This window comes from Leptodactylus fuscus, chromosome 1 (genome assembly GCF_031893055.1).
Source record: "Leptodactylus fuscus isolate aLepFus1 chromosome 1, aLepFus1.hap2, whole genome shotgun sequence".
In the NCBI taxonomy this organism is placed as follows: domain Eukaryota; kingdom Metazoa; phylum Chordata; class Amphibia; order Anura; family Leptodactylidae; genus Leptodactylus; species Leptodactylus fuscus.
The window spans coordinates 314,518,315-314,530,671 of NC_134265.1; the positions used below are offsets into that span (position 1 = coordinate 314,518,315).

The window sequence follows — 12,357 nt, forward strand, 5'->3', positions numbered from 1 at the left end:
TGAAGAGCACGTATGGCCCGATTTCCGAAAAAAAAGCTGCTACGCTTTGCTTCTGCCCGGTTTCGAACCAGGGACCTTTCGCGTGTAAGGCGAACGTGATAACCTCTACACTACAGAAACTGGCACGAGATACACACTGCTGCTTTTGCAAGCAAGCGAAAGGACTGGGGTCTAGCACAAGAGTCTGAAGAGCACGTATGGCTCGATTTCCGAAAAAAAAGCTGCTACGCTTTGCTTCTGCTCGGTTTCGAACCAGGAACCTTTCGCGTGTAAGGCGAACGTGATAACCACTACACTACAGAAACTGGCACGAGATGCACACTACTGCTTTTGCAAGCAAGCGAAAGGACTTGAAGAAAAGACTGTGGTCTGCCAAAAGGGTCTGAAGACCGGGTATGGACCGATTTCAAGAAAAAAAACCGCAAGTACATGTTTCTGCCCGGCTTCGAACCGGTGGCCTTTCGCGTGTTAGGCGAACGTGATAATCAGTACACTACAGAAACTGGCACGAGATACACACTGCTGCTTTTGCAAGCAAGCGAAAGGACTGGGGTCTAGCACAAGAGTTTGAAGAGCACGTATGGCTTGATTTCCGAAAAAAAGCTGCTACGCTTTGCTTCTGCCCGGTTTCGAACCAGGAACCTTTCGCGTGTAAGGCGAACGTGACAACCACTACACTACAGAAACTCACACGACATGCACACTACTGCTTTTGCAAGCAAGTGAAAGGACTGGGGTCTAGAACGATGATTTGAAGAGCACGTATGGCCGTTTTCAGAAACAAAAGCTGCAATGCTTTGTTTCTGCCCGATTTCGAACCGGGGACCTTTCGCGTGTGAGGCGATCGTGATAACCACTACACTACATAAACTGGCACGAGATGCACACTACTGCTTTTGCAAGCAAGCGAAAGGACTTGAAGAAAAGACTGTGGTCTGCCAGCAGGGTCTGAAGACCGGGTATGGACCGATTTCAAGAAAAGAAACCACAAGTACATGTTTCTGCCCGGTTTCGAACCGGGGACCTTTCGCGTGTTAGGCGAACTTGAAAACCACTACACTACAGAAACTGGCAAGATATACACACTGCTGCTTTTGCAAGCAAGCGAAAGGACTGGGGTCTAGCACAAGAGTTTGAAGAGCACGTATGGCCCGATTTCCGAAAAAAAAGCTGCTACGCTTGGCTTCTACCCAGTTTCGAACGAGGGACCTTTCGCGAGTGAGGCGAACGTGATAACCACTACACTACAGAAACTGGCACGCGACGCACACTACTGCTATTGCAAGCAAGCGAAAGGACTTGAAGAAAAGACTGCGGTCTGCCAGCAGGGTCTGAAGACCGGGTATGGACCGATTTCAAGAAAAGACACCGCAAGTACATGTTTCTGCCCGGTTTCGAACCGGGGACCTTTCGCGCGTTAGGCGAACGTGATAACCACTACATTACAGAAACTGGCACGGGATACACACTGCTGCTTTTGCAAGCAAGTGAAAGGACTGGGGTCTAGCACAAGAGTTTGAAGAGCACGTATGGCCCGATTTCCGAGAAAAAGCTGCTACGCTTTGCTTCTGCCCGGTTTCGAACCAGGAACCTTTCGCGTGTAAGGCGAACGTGACAACCACTACACTACAGAATCTCACACGACATGCACACTACTGCTTTTGCAAGCAAGTGAAAGGACTGGGGTCTAGAACGATGATTTGAAGAGCACGTATGGCCGATTTCAGAAACAAAAGCAGCAATGCTTTGTTTCTGCCCGGTTTCGAACCGGGGACCTTTCGCGTGTGAGGCGAACGTGATACCCACTACACTACAGAAACTGGCACGAGATGCACACTACTGCTTTTGCAAGCAAGCGAAAGGACATGAAGAAAAGACTGTGGTCTGCCAGCAGGGTCTGAAGACCGGGTATGGACCGATTTCAAGAAAAGAAACCGCAAGTACATGTTTCTACTCGGTTTCGAACCGGGGACCATTCGCGTGTTAGGCGAACATGATAACCACTTCACTACAGAAACTGGTACGAGATACCTACTGCTGCTTTTGCAAGCAAGCGAAAGGACTGGGTTCTAGCACACGAGTTTGAAGAGCACGTATGGCCCGATTTCCGAAAAAAAGCTGCTACGCTTTGCTTCTGCCCGTTTTCAAACCAGGGACCTTTCGCGTGAAAGGCGAACGTGATAACCGCTACACTACAGAAACTGGCACGACATGCACACTACTGCTTTTGCAAGCAAGTGAAAGGACTGGGGTCTAGAAAGATGATTTGAAGAGCACGTATGGCCGATTTCAGAAACAAAAGCTGAAATGCTTTGTTTCTGCCCGGTTTCGAACCGGGGACTTTTAGCGTGTGAGGCGAACGTGATAACCACTACACTACAGAAACTGGCACTCCATGCACACTACTGCTTTTGCAAGCAAGTGAAAGGACTGGGGTCTAGAACGACGATATGCAGAGCACGTATGGCCGATTTCAGAAACAAAAGCTGCAATGCTTTGTTTCTGCCCGGTTTCGAACAGGGGACCTTTCGCGTGTGAGGCGAACGTGATAACCACTACACTACAGAAACTGGAACGAGATACACACTGCTGCTTTGCAAGCAAGCGAAAGGACTGGGGTCTAGCACAAGAGTTTGAAGAGCACGTATGGCCCGATTTCCGAAAAAAAGCTGCTACGCTTTGCTTCTGCCCGGTTTCGAACCAGGGACCTTTCGCGTGTAAGGCGAACGTGATAACCGCTGCAATACAGAAACTGGCACGCCATGCACACTACTGCTTTTGCAAGCAAGTGAAAGGACTGGGGTCTAGAACGATGATTTGAAGAGCACGTATGGCCGATTTCAGTGAAAAAAGCTGCAATGCTTTGTTTCTGCCTGGTTTCGAACCGGGGACCTTTCGCGTGTGAGGCCAACGTGATAACCACTACACTACAGAAACTGGCACGAGATGCACACTACTGCTTTTGCAAGCAAGCGAAAAGACTTGAAGAAAAGACTGTGGTCTGCCAGCACGGTCTGAAGACCGGGTATGGACCGATTTCAAGAAAAGAATCCACAAGTACATGTTTCTGCCCGGTTTCGAACAGGGGACCTTTCGCGTGTGAGGCGAACGTGATAACCACTACACTACAGAAACTGGAACGAGATACACACTGCTGCTTTTGCAAGCAAGCGAAAGGACTGGGGTCTAGCACAAGAGTTTGAAGAGCACGTATGGCCCGATTTCCGAAAAAAAGCTGCTACGCTTTGCTTCTGCCCGGTTTCGAACCAGGGACCTTTCGCGTGTAAGGCGAACGTGATAACCACTACACTACAGAAACTGGCACGACATGCACACTACTGCTTTTGCAAGCAAGTGAAAGGACTGGGGTCTAGAACGATGATTTGAAGAGCACGTATGGCCGATTTCAGAAACAAAAGCTGCAATGCTTTGTTTCTGCCCGGTTTCGAACCGGGGACCTTTCGCGTGTGAGGCGAACATGATAACCACTACACTACAGAAACTGGGACGAGATGTACACTACTGCTTTTGCAAACAAGCGAAAGGACTTGAAGAAAAGACTGTGGTCTGCCAGCATGGTCTAAAGACCGGGTATGGACCGATTTCAAGAAAAGAAACCGCAAGTACATGTTTCTGCCCGGTTTCGAACCGGAGACCTTTCGCGTGTTAGGCGAACGTGATAACCACTACACTACAGAAACTGGCACGAGATACACACTGCTGCTTTTGCAAGCAAGCGAAAGGACTGGGGTCTAGCACAAGAGTTTGAAGAGCACGTATGGCCCGATTTCCGAAAAAAAAGCTGCTAAGCTTTGCTTCTGCCCGGTTTCGAACCAGGAGCCTTTCGCGTGTAAGGCGAACGTGATAACCACTACACTACAGAAACTGGCACGACACGCACACTACTGCTTTTGCAAGCAAGCGAAAGGACTTGAAGAAAAGACTGTGGTCTGCCAACAGGGTCTGAAGACCAGGTATGGACCGATTTCAAGAAAAAAAACCGCAAGTACATGTTTCTGCCCGGCTTCGAACCGGTGGCCTTTCGCGTGTTAGGCGAACGTGATAACCACTACACTACAGAAACTGGCACGAGATACACATTGCTGCTTTTGCAAGCAAGCAAAAGGACTGGGGTCTAGCACAAGAGTTTGAAGAGCACGTATGGCCCGATTTCCGAAAAAAACGCTGCTACGCTTTGCTTCTGCCGGGTTTCGAACCAGGAAACTTTGACGTGTAAGGCGAACGTGATAACCACTACACTACAGAAACGGGCACGACATGCACACTACTGCTTTTGCAAGCAAGTGAAAGGACTGGGGTCTAGAACGATGCTTTGAAGAGCACGTATGGCCGATTTAAGAAACAAAAGCTGCAAAGCTTTGTTTCTGCCCGGTTTCGAACCGGGGACCTTTCGCGTGTTAGGCGACCGTGATAACCACTACACTACAGAAACTGGCACGAGATACACACTGCTGCTTTTGCAAGCAAGCGAAAGGACTGGGGTCTAGCACAAGAGTTTGAAGAGCACGTATGGCCCGATTTCCGAAAAAAAAGCTGCTACGCTTTGCTTCTGCCCGGTTTCGAGCCAGGAACCTTTCGCGTGTAAGGCGAACGTGATAACCACTACACTACAGAAACTCTCACGACATGCATACTACTGCTTTTGCAAGCAAGTGAAAGGACTGGGGTCTAGAACGATGATTTGAAGAGCACGTATGGCCGATTTCAGAAACAAAAGCTGCAATGCTTTGTTTCTGCCCGGTTTCGAACCGGGGACCTTTCTCGTGTGAGGCGAACGTGATAACCACTACACTACAGAAACTGGGACGAGATGTACACTACTGCTTTTGCAAACAAGCGAAAGGACTTGAAGAAAAGACTGTGGTCTGCCAGCATGGTCTAAAGACCGGGTATGGACCGATTTCAAGAAAAGAAACCGCAAGTACATGTTTCTGCCCGGTTTCGAACCGGAGACATTTCGCGTGTTAGGCGAACGTGATAACCACTACACTACAGAAACTGGCACGAGATACACACTGCTGCTTTTGCAAGCAAGCGAAAGGACTGGGGTCTAGCACAAGAGTTTGAAGAGCACGTATGGCCCGATTTCCGAAAAAAAAGCTGCTAAGCTTTGCTTCTGCCCGGTTTCGAACCAGGAGCCTTCCGCGTGTAAGGCGAACGTGATAACCACTACACTACAGAAACTGGCACGACACGCACACTACTGCTTTTGCAAGCAAGCGAAAGGACTTGAAGAAAAGACTGTGGTCTGCCAACAGGGTCTGAAGACCAGGTATGGACCGATTTCAAGAAAAAAAACCGCAAGTACATGTTTCTGCCCGGCTTCGAACCGGTGGCCTTTCGCGTGTTAGGCGAACGTGATAACCACTACACTACAGAAACTGGCACGAGATACACACTGCTGCTTTTGCAAGCAAGCAAAAGGACTGGGGTCTAGCACAAGAGTTTGAAGAGCACGTATGGCCCGATTTCCGAAAAAAACGCTGCTACGCTTTGCTTCTGCCGGGTTTCGAACCAGGAAACTTTGACGTGTAAGGCGAACGTGATAACCACTACACTACAGAAACGGGCACGACATGCACACTACTGCTTTTGCAAGCAAGTGAAAGGACTGGGGTCTAGAACGATGCTTTGAAGAGCACGTATGGCCGATTTAAGAAACAAAAGCTGCAAAGCTTTGTTTCTGCCCGGTTTCGAACCGGGGACCTTTCGCGTGTGAGGCGAACGTGATAACCACTACACTACAGAAGCTGGCATGAGATGTACACTACTGCTTTTGCAAGCAAGCGAAAGGACTTGAAGAAAAGACTGTGGTCTGCCAGCAGGGTCTGAAGACCGGGTATGGACCAATTTCAAGAAAAGAAACCGCAAGTACATGTTTCTGCCCGGTTTCGAACCGGGGACCTTTCGCGTGTTAGGCGAACGTGATAACCAGTACACTACAGAAACTGGAACGTGATACACACTGCTGCTTTTGCAAGCAAGCGAAAGGCCTGGGGTCTAGCACAAGAGTTTGAAGAGCACGTATGGCCCGATTTCCGAAAAAAAGCTGCTACGCTTTGCTTCTGCCCGGTTTCGAACCAGGAACCTTTCGCGTGTAAGGCGAACGTGATAACCGCTGCAATACAGAAACTGGCACGACATGCACACTACTGCTTTTGCAAGCAAGTGAAAGGACTGGGGTCTAGAACGATGATTTGAAGAGCACGTATGGCCGATTTCAGTGAAAAAAGCTGCAATGCTTTGTTTCTGCCCGGTTTCGAACCGGGGACCTTTCGCGTGTGAGGCGAACGTGATAACCACTACACTACAGAAACTGGCACGAGATGCACACTACTGCTTTTGAAAGCAAGCGAAAGGACTTGAAGAAAAGACTGTGGTCTGCCAGCAGGGTCTGAAGACCGGGTATGGACCGATTTCAAGAAAAGAATCCACAAGTACATGTTTCTGCCCGGTTTCGAACAGGGGACCTTTCGCGTGTGAGGCGAACGTGATAACCACTACACTACAGAAACTGGCACGAGATGCACACTACTGCTTTTGCAAGCAAGAGAAAGGACTTGAAGAAAAGACTGTGGCCTGCCAGCAGGGTCTGAAGACCGGGTATGGACCGATTTCAAGAAAAGAATCCACAAGTACATGTTTCTGCCCGGTTTCGAACAGGGGACCTTTCGCGTGTGAGGCGAACGTGATAACCACCACACTACAGAAACTGGAACGAGATATACACTGCTGCTTTTGCAAGCAAGCGAAAGGACTGGGGTCTAGCACAAGAGTTTGAAGAGCACGTATGGCCCGTTTTCCGAAGAAAAGCTGCTACGCTTTGCTTCTGCCCGGTTTCGAACCAGGGACCTTTCGCGTGTAAGGCGAACGTGATAACCACTACACTACAGAAACTGGCACGACATGCACACTACTGCTTTTGCAAGCAAGTGAAAGGACTGGGGTCTAGAACGATGATTTGAAGAGCACGTATGGCCGATTTCAGTAAAAAAAAGCTGCAATGCTTTGTTTCTGCCCGGTTTCGAACCGGGGACCTTTCGCGTGTGAGGCGAACGTGAAAACCACTACACTACAGAAACTGGCACGAGATGCACACTACTGCTTTTGCAAGCAAGCGAAAGGACTTGAAGAAAAGACTGTGGTCTGCCAGCAGGGTCTGAAGACCGGGTATGGACCGATTTCAAGAAAAGAAATCGCAAGTACATGTTTCTGCCCGGTTTCGAACCGGGGACCTTTCGCGTGTTAGGCGAACGTGATAACCACTACACTACAGAAACTGGCACGAGATACACACTGCTGCTTTTGCAAGCAAGCGAAAGGACTGGGGTCTAGCACAAGAGTTTGAAGAGCACGTATGGCCCGATTTCCGAAAAAAAAGCTGCTACGCTTTGCTTCTGCCCGGTTTCGAGTCAGGGACCTTTCGCGTGTAAGGCGAACGTGATAACCACTACACTACAGAAACTCTCACGACATGCATACTACTGCTTTTGCAAGCAAGTGAAAGGACTTGGGTCTAGAACGATGATTTGAAGATCACGTATGGCCGATTTCAGAAACAAAAGCAGCAATGCTTTGTTTCTGCCCGGTTTCGAACCGGGGACTTTTCGCGTGTGAGGCGAACGTGATACCCACTACACTACAGAAACTGGCACGAGATGCACACTACTGCTTTTGCAAGCAAGAGAAAGGACTTGAAGAAAAGACTGTGGCCTGCCAGCAGGGTCTGAAGACCGGGTATGGACCGATTTCAAGAAAAGAAACCGCAAATACATGTTTCTGCCCGGTTTCGAACCGGGGACCATTCGCGTGTTAGGCGAACATGATAACCACTACATTACAGAAACTGGTACGAGATACATACTGCTGCTTTTGCAAGCAAGCGAAAGGACTGGGGTCTAGCACACGAGTTTGAAGAGCACGTATGGCCCGATTTCCAAAAAAAAGCTGCTACGCTTTGCTTCTGCCCGTTTTCGAACCAGGGACCTTTCGCGTGAAAGGCGAACGTGATAACCGCTACACTCCAGAAACTGGCACGACATGCACACTACTGCTTTTGCAAGCAAGTGAAAGGACTGGGGTCTAGAACGATGATTTGAAGAGCACGTATGGCCGATTTCAGAAACAAAGGCTGAAATGCTTTGTTTCTGCCCGGTTTCGAACCGGGGACCTTTAGCGTGTGAGGCGAACGTGATAACCACTACACTACAGAAACTGGCACTCCATGCACACTACTGCTTTTGCAAGCAAGTGAAAGGACTGGGGTCTAGAACGATGATTTGCAGAGCACGTATGGCCGATTTCAGAAAAAAAAGCTGCAATGCTTTGTTTCTGCCCGGTTTCGAACAGGGGACCTTTCGCATGTGAGGCGAACGTGATAACCACTACACTACAGAAACTGGAACGAGATACACACTGCTGCTTTTGCAAGCAAGCGAAAGGACTGGGGTCTAGCACAAGAGTTTGAAGAGCACGTATGGCCTGATTTCCGAAAAAAAGCTGCTACGCTTTGCTTCTGCCCGGTTTCGAGCCAGGGACCTTTCGCATGTAAGGCAAACGTGATAACCACTACACTACAGAAACTCTCACGACATGCATACTACTGCTTTTGCAAGCAAGTGAAAGGACTGGGGTCTAGAACGATGATTTGAAGAGCACGTATGGCCGATTTTAGAAACAAATGCTGCAATGCTTTGTTTCTGCCCGTTTTCGAACCGGGGACCTTTCTCGTGTGAGGCGAACGTGATAACCACTACACTACAGAAACTGGGACGAGATGTAAACTACTGCTTTTGCAAGCAAGCGAAAGGACTTGAAGAAAAGATTGTGGTCTGCCAGCAGGGTCTGAAGACCGGGTATGGACCGATTTCAAGAAAAGAAACCGCAAGTACATGTTTCTGCCCGGTTTCGAACCGGGGACCTTTCGCGTGTTATGCGAACGTGATAACCACTACACTACAGAAACTGGCACGAGATACACACTGCTGCTTTTGCAAGCAAGCGAAAGGACTGGGGTCTAGCACAAGAGTTTGAAGAGCACGTATGGCCCGATTTCCGAAAAAAAAAGCTGCTAAGCTTTGCTTCTGCCCGGCTTCGAACCGGGGGCCTTTCGCGTGTAAGGCGAACGTGATAACCACTACACTACAGAAACTGGCACGACATACACACTACTGCTTTTGCAAGCAAGTGAAAGGACTGGGGTCTAGAACGATGATTTGAAGAGCACGTATGGCCGATTTCAGAAACAAAAGCTGCAATGCTTTGTTTCTGCCCGGTTTCGAACCGGGGACCTTTCGCGTGTGAGGCGAACGTGATAACCACTACACTACAGAAACTGGCACGAGATGCACACTACTGCTTTTGCAAGCAAGCGAAAGGACTTGAAGAAAAGACTGTGGTCTGCCAACAGGGTCTGAAGACCGGGTATGGATTGATTTCAAGAAAAAAAACCGCAAGTACATGTTTCTGCCCGGCTTTGAACCGGTGGCCTTTCGCGTGTTAGGCGAACGTGATAACCACTACACTACAGAAACTGGCACGAGATACACACTGCTGCTTTTGCAAGCAAGCGAAAGGACTGGGGTCTAGCACAAGAGTTTGAAGAGCACGTATGGCCCGATTTCCGAAAAAAAAGCTGCTACGCTTTGCTTCTGCCGGGTTTCGAAACAGAAAACTTTCGCGTGTAAGGCGAACGTGATAACCACTACACTACAGAAACTGGCACGACATGCACACTACTGCTTTTGCAAGCAAGTGAAAGGACTGGGGTCTAGAACGATGCTTTGAAGAGCACGTATGGCCGATTTAAGAAACAAAAGCTGCAAAGCTTTGTTTCTGCCCGGTTTCGAACCGGGGACCTTTCGCGTGTGAGGCGAACGTGATAACCACTACACTACAGAAACTGGCATGAGATGCACACTACTGCTTTTGCAAGCAAGCGAAAGGACTTGAAGAAAAGACTGTTGTCTGCCAGCAGGGTCTGAAGACCGGGTATGGACCAATTTCAAGAAAAGAAACCGCAAGTACATGTTTCTGCCCGGTTTCGAACCGGGGACCTTTCGCGTGTTAGGCGAACGTGATAACCAGTACACTACAGAAACTGGCACAAGCTACACACTGCTGCTTTTGCAAGCAAGCGAAAGGACTGGGGTCTAGAACGATGATTTGAAGAGCACGTATGGCCGATTTCAGAAACAAAAACTGCAATGCTTTGTTTCTGCCCGGTTTCGAACCGGGGAACTTTCACGTGTTAAGCGAACATGATAATCACTACACTACAGAAACTGGCACGAGATACACACTGCTGCTTTTGCAAGCAAGCGAAAGGACTGGGGTCTAGTACAAGAGTTTGAAGAGCACGTATGGACCGATTTCTGAAAAAAAAGCTGCTACGCTTTGCTTCTGCCCGGTTTCGAACCAGGGACCTTTCGCATGTAAGGCGAATGTGATAACCACTACACTACAGAAACGGGCACGACATGCACACTACTGCTTTTGCAAACAAGTGAAAGGACTGGGGTCTAGAACGATGATTTGAAGAGCACGTATGGCCGATTTCAGAAACAAAAACTGCAATGCTTTGTTTCTGCCCGGTTTCGAACCGGGGAACTTTCGCGTGTGAGGCGAACGTGATAACCACTACACTACAGAAACTGGCACGAGATGCACACTACTGCTTTTGCAAGCAAGCGAAAGGACTTGAAGAAAAGACTGTGGTCTGTCAGCAGGGTCTGAAGACCGGGTATGGACCGATTTCAAAAAAAGAAACCGCAATACATGTTTCTGCGGGGCGTGGCCTGACCGAGTTGTGAGATGGCAGCTTAGCTCCGGAGCTCCGTCTCAGGGATCCGCTAAACCGCTGTTACTCTAGCCTACAGACGCTGAAACATGGTCAAAGTCGGTGGGGAGAGGTCCAGGGATCCCCCGGACCAGAAGGGTTCGCATTCCCAACAAGGACTCCAGAAATTCTTGAAGAAACAAGCAACGAGCTCCCCGGCTAGACAGAGGAAAATGGCGCCCGAGGAGATGAGGAGGCGGGAAGACTAGATTGCAGACTCAGGTGGGGAGGAATCTGCTAACGAGGAGGACACTGCACCCATATCTAAGGGTTATTTAAAACGTATACTTACCCAAGCTTTAGCCCCGATGACTGCAGAATTAGCCGCTCTCCGTGCGGATTTTGATCGTATTACCCAGCGAGTAGATGCAGTGGAGGGAGGCCATAATGAGCTGGTGCAGACTACATCCTGTGTGACGGAACGCCTAGATATGCACACGGCACACCTGAATAATACTTACCTAACTTTAGAAGACCTAGAGAATAGGAATCGCAGACGAAACCTCCGCATACGAGGATTGCCCGAAATTTACCTGCCGGAACAGCTTCCGAGCATTTCCGCGGACATCTTTACCTTGCTGTTAGGAGCTGAGGCGGCTGCTGGGATGGCAGTGGAGAGAGTGCATAGGGCCGTGAGGCCTAAGCCAAGTCCTGAAGAGCCTCCGCGAGATGTAGTCTGTGCTTTGCTGTCCTCGGCTCACACAACCCAATTGCTAACGGCGGCCAGAGACACGTCTGATTTATCTTACGAGGGGCATACTATAAGGCTATATCAAGACTTAGCACCATCCACGCTACAAAAGCGACGAGTTCTCAAGCCACTACTGGATCAATTGAAGTCGATGGGAATACGTTATGCTTGGCTATTCCCTTTTGGACTCTCTATAATGAAAGGGGGTAAACGTTATGCAGTGCACTCCCCACAGGATTTGGATCAGTTATGGGAAATACTAGATATCCCCCCTATTGCTATTCCTTCATGGCTACCGGTACAAGAAGATTCTATCCCTGTGCCTGCTATGCTTCCGTATCCACAAGACTCGCTTCGACATGTGCGCCGCTTAGGCACTCCAAAAGCGAAGAAAGCCCTGATTCGTCACCCTGGGGCCTTTTCTACCTGTTCTACGCCAGTGAAGGACTGAAGGACTCTCTCCCTCCAGGATTGCACATGGTTTCTTCACACAAGACTCCTTGAGCTCAGGTTGGACGCATTTCTTTTTCCCTTTCTTCCTCTTCCTACTCTCTTTGTCTCCGGCTTATTGTTCCCTCTTTTCTTTCTCCCTTAATCTTCTGTATTCTCACCCTTTCCCTTTCACATACTCTTCTATTATTTCCACTCCCTTCCCTCCCTGTTCTTTCTCTACCCCTATCCCCCTCCTGCCTTCCCCCCCTCCCCTCTTCTTAGCTATGCTCTTCCTTTCCTTTCTCTTCTATCCACTCTCAGCTCTTCTTTGCTCTTACCTTTGTCTACTCCTATCTCAATCTCATGCCTCCTCTCC

At 49.1% G+C, this 12,357-nt stretch overlaps 21 non-coding genes across 21 annotated transcripts; all 21 read right to left on the reverse strand.

Annotated features, from left to right (window-relative positions):
• Nucleotides 1-47: 47 nt before the first annotated feature.
• Nucleotides 48-120, reverse strand: TRNAV-UAC (transfer RNA valine (anticodon UAC)). The gene has a single exon. It is a non-coding gene; the product is annotated as a tRNA-Val (tRNA).
• Nucleotides 121-1,747: 1,627 nt separating this feature from the next.
• TRNAV-CAC (transfer RNA valine (anticodon CAC)) lies at nucleotides 1,748-1,820 on the reverse strand. The gene has a single exon. It is a non-coding gene; the product is annotated as a tRNA-Val (tRNA).
• Nucleotides 1,821-2,129: 309 nt separating this feature from the next.
• On the reverse strand, nucleotides 2,130-2,202 carry TRNAE-UUC (transfer RNA glutamic acid (anticodon UUC)). Its single transcript has one exon. It is a non-coding gene; the product is annotated as a tRNA-Glu (tRNA).
• Nucleotides 2,203-3,246: 1,044 nt separating this feature from the next.
• TRNAV-UAC (transfer RNA valine (anticodon UAC)) lies at nucleotides 3,247-3,319 on the reverse strand. Its single transcript has one exon. It is a non-coding gene; the product is annotated as a tRNA-Val (tRNA).
• A 111-nt stretch (nucleotides 3,320-3,430) lies between these two features.
• Nucleotides 3,431-3,503, reverse strand: TRNAV-CAC (transfer RNA valine (anticodon CAC)). The gene has a single exon. It is a non-coding gene; the product is annotated as a tRNA-Val (tRNA).
• A 125-nt stretch (nucleotides 3,504-3,628) lies between these two features.
• Nucleotides 3,629-3,701, reverse strand: TRNAV-AAC (transfer RNA valine (anticodon AAC)). The gene has a single exon. It is a non-coding gene; the product is annotated as a tRNA-Val (tRNA).
• Nucleotides 3,702-3,813: 112 nt separating this feature from the next.
• On the reverse strand, nucleotides 3,814-3,886 carry TRNAV-UAC (transfer RNA valine (anticodon UAC)). The gene has a single exon. It is a non-coding gene; the product is annotated as a tRNA-Val (tRNA).
• A 1,246-nt stretch (nucleotides 3,887-5,132) lies between these two features.
• TRNAV-UAC (transfer RNA valine (anticodon UAC)) lies at nucleotides 5,133-5,205 on the reverse strand. Its single transcript has one exon. It is a non-coding gene; the product is annotated as a tRNA-Val (tRNA).
• Nucleotides 5,206-5,699: 494 nt separating this feature from the next.
• TRNAV-CAC (transfer RNA valine (anticodon CAC)) lies at nucleotides 5,700-5,772 on the reverse strand. Its single transcript has one exon. It is a non-coding gene; the product is annotated as a tRNA-Val (tRNA).
• Nucleotides 5,773-6,265: 493 nt separating this feature from the next.
• TRNAV-CAC (transfer RNA valine (anticodon CAC)) lies at nucleotides 6,266-6,338 on the reverse strand. The gene has a single exon. It is a non-coding gene; the product is annotated as a tRNA-Val (tRNA).
• Nucleotides 6,339-6,845: 507 nt separating this feature from the next.
• TRNAV-UAC (transfer RNA valine (anticodon UAC)) lies at nucleotides 6,846-6,918 on the reverse strand. Its single transcript has one exon. It is a non-coding gene; the product is annotated as a tRNA-Val (tRNA).
• Nucleotides 6,919-7,030: 112 nt separating this feature from the next.
• TRNAV-CAC (transfer RNA valine (anticodon CAC)) lies at nucleotides 7,031-7,103 on the reverse strand. Its single transcript has one exon. It is a non-coding gene; the product is annotated as a tRNA-Val (tRNA).
• A 125-nt stretch (nucleotides 7,104-7,228) lies between these two features.
• Nucleotides 7,229-7,301, reverse strand: TRNAV-AAC (transfer RNA valine (anticodon AAC)). Its single transcript has one exon. It is a non-coding gene; the product is annotated as a tRNA-Val (tRNA).
• A 296-nt stretch (nucleotides 7,302-7,597) lies between these two features.
• Nucleotides 7,598-7,670, reverse strand: TRNAV-CAC (transfer RNA valine (anticodon CAC)). The gene has a single exon. It is a non-coding gene; the product is annotated as a tRNA-Val (tRNA).
• A 125-nt stretch (nucleotides 7,671-7,795) lies between these two features.
• Nucleotides 7,796-7,868, reverse strand: TRNAV-AAC (transfer RNA valine (anticodon AAC)). Its single transcript has one exon. It is a non-coding gene; the product is annotated as a tRNA-Val (tRNA).
• A 295-nt stretch (nucleotides 7,869-8,163) lies between these two features.
• TRNAV-CAC (transfer RNA valine (anticodon CAC)) lies at nucleotides 8,164-8,236 on the reverse strand. Its single transcript has one exon. It is a non-coding gene; the product is annotated as a tRNA-Val (tRNA).
• Nucleotides 8,237-9,099: 863 nt separating this feature from the next.
• Nucleotides 9,100-9,172, reverse strand: TRNAV-UAC (transfer RNA valine (anticodon UAC)). Its single transcript has one exon. It is a non-coding gene; the product is annotated as a tRNA-Val (tRNA).
• Nucleotides 9,173-9,283: 111 nt separating this feature from the next.
• TRNAV-CAC (transfer RNA valine (anticodon CAC)) lies at nucleotides 9,284-9,356 on the reverse strand. Its single transcript has one exon. It is a non-coding gene; the product is annotated as a tRNA-Val (tRNA).
• A 494-nt stretch (nucleotides 9,357-9,850) lies between these two features.
• On the reverse strand, nucleotides 9,851-9,923 carry TRNAV-CAC (transfer RNA valine (anticodon CAC)). Its single transcript has one exon. It is a non-coding gene; the product is annotated as a tRNA-Val (tRNA).
• A 494-nt stretch (nucleotides 9,924-10,417) lies between these two features.
• Nucleotides 10,418-10,490, reverse strand: TRNAV-UAC (transfer RNA valine (anticodon UAC)). Its single transcript has one exon. It is a non-coding gene; the product is annotated as a tRNA-Val (tRNA).
• A 111-nt stretch (nucleotides 10,491-10,601) lies between these two features.
• Nucleotides 10,602-10,674, reverse strand: TRNAV-CAC (transfer RNA valine (anticodon CAC)). Its single transcript has one exon. It is a non-coding gene; the product is annotated as a tRNA-Val (tRNA).
• Nucleotides 10,675-12,357: the final 1,683 nt, after the last annotated feature.